The following is a 2,247-nucleotide window of genomic DNA, read 5'->3' as shown; positions in this document are numbered from 1 at the left end:
ATAAAAGCATGTTTCTTGCGTTTAAATGCCAGACAACTCTTTCTCTAGGGTGTGCTTTTTCTTCTGCTGTTTTTGATTCTGTTTTTAATTTTTGCAATATTTTTGTGACTCCACATGATCATAAACCTAAAAAAAACATGAGAGAACCATAGATATATTAGATAAATAAAGATTAGGTTACCTCCCAATAAGTGCTTCTTTAATGTCTTTAGTTGGAATATTACTGAGCTTTAATCCAGTCTCAGTCTTGAGCTTTCTTGCTCAACATTGCCTTCAAGACAATGCTTGACTCTTTGCCCATTAACAATGAAATTTATGTCAGAGTTATTATCATGAAGCTCTGCAAACCATGGTGCTTCCTGAATGGCAAAAAGTTTCTCGTCCGGAAAGGTTTCAGAGATCTCAGTAAGAGGGAGGGACATCCCTTCTACTGGTTCTATTCGGGACAGGTGATCTGCTACTTGGTTCTTTGTCCTTTTTTTGTCTCTTATTTCTATATCAAACTCTTGCAGAAGCAACAACCATCTTATGAGCTTAGGTTTTGAATCCTGCTTTGTGAATAGATATTTAAGAGCAACATGGTCAGTGTACACAATCACTTTTTGATACTACTAAATAGGATCTGAACTTGTCAATGGCATAAACCACTGCGAGTAATTCCTTTTCTGTGGTTATGTAGTTCTTCTACGCATCATTTAGAACATGACTAGCATAATAAATGACGTGCAGAAGCTTGTCATGCCTCTGTCCCAACACTGCACCAATGGCATGATCAATGGCATCACACATTAATTCAAATGGTAATGTCCAGTCTGGTGCAGAGGTGACTGGTGCTGTGACCAGCTTAGCTTTCAGAGTCTCAAATGCCTGCAAACACTCCTTATCAAAGATAAATAGCGTGTCAGCAGCTAGAAGATTACTCAGAGGTTTGGCGATTTTTGAAAAATCTTTTATAAACCTCCTATAGAATCCTGCATGCCCTTGAAAGCTTCTGATTGCCTTAACATTGGCAGGTGGTGATAATTTTTCAATTATCTCTACCTTAGCTTGATCCACCTCTATTTCCTTGTTCGAAATTTTGTGCCCAAAGACAATTCCTTCAGTCACCATAAAGTGACATTTCTCCCAATTTAAAACCAGGTTAGTCTCTTGGCACCTCTTTAGAACAAGTGCTAAATGGTTAAGACAGGAGCTAAATGAGTCTCCAAATACTGAAAATTCATCCATGAAGATATCCAGGAATTTTTCCACCATATCAGAGAAAATAGAGAGCATGCACCTTTGAAAGGTTGCAGGTGCATTGCACAGACCAAATGGCATCCTTCTGTATGCAAATACTCCGGATGGACATGTGAATGCTGTTTTCTCTTGATCCTGGGGATCTACTGCAATTTGATTATAACCTGAATATCTATCCAGAAAGTAGTAGTATTTATGACCTGCTAATCTTTCTAGCATCTGGTCTATGAATGGTAAAGAAAAATGATCCTTTCTGGTAGCTGTATTGTGCCTTCTGTAATCAATACACATACGCCTTCCTGTAACTGTTCTTGTAGGAACCAATTCATTTTGGCAACTAGATTTAAGTTTAGAGTGGATGTTCAGACTTTCAAACAAAAAGATGGTGAATCCCTCTATGAAGCTTGGGAAAGATACAAGCAGATTACCAAAAGGTGTCCTTCTGACATGCTTTTAGAGTGGACTATTCTGGATATATTCTATTATGGTCTATCTGAGTTTTCTAAGATGTCACTGGACCATTCTGCAGGTGGATCCATTCCCCTAAATAAAACGCCTGCAGAAGCTCAAGAACTCATTGACATGGTTACAAATAACCAGTTCATGTACACTTCTGAGAGGAATTCCGTGAATAATGGGACGCCTCAGAGGAAGGGAGTTCTTGAAATTGATGCTCTGAATGCCATTGATGACAAGTCATCATATACCCATTTTTCAAGCTAATTTCACTTGTTTTGTTAGCATTTATGCACTTTCTTGCATCCTAAGTAAGTGATTTGGAGTGAAAATGCATAACTTCTCTAAATCAAGCAACCACCATGAAATTAATGTTAAATCATGAGGTTTGAGCTAATTTTAATTGAATTTTAATTGATTTATAAGCCTCTTGAATTTAGTGATACTTGGAGTGGTTGTTTTGGTTTATTGTAGGTGAAGAAAAGAAAAGAAAAGGAAAAGCGTGGCCTAAGAAGTGTAGCCTAAGGAAAGGAAAGCGTGGCCGAAGCAATA

General features: G+C 37.8%; 1 non-coding gene across 1 annotated transcript; it reads right to left on the bottom strand.

Moving 5' to 3' along the window:
* Positions 1-1,584: 1,584 nt before the first annotated feature.
* On the bottom strand, positions 1,585-1,688 carry LOC112719042 (small nucleolar RNA R71). The gene has a single exon (XR_003161362.1). It is a non-coding gene; the product is annotated as a small nucleolar RNA R71 (small nucleolar RNA).
* Positions 1,689-2,247: the final 559 nt, after the last annotated feature.

Source organism: Arachis hypogaea, chromosome 10 (assembly GCF_003086295.3).
Source record: "Arachis hypogaea cultivar Tifrunner chromosome 10, arahy.Tifrunner.gnm2.J5K5, whole genome shotgun sequence".
Taxonomy (NCBI): domain Eukaryota; kingdom Viridiplantae; phylum Streptophyta; class Magnoliopsida; order Fabales; family Fabaceae; genus Arachis; species Arachis hypogaea.
This window is presented reverse-complemented; position numbering and strand designations above follow the sequence as displayed.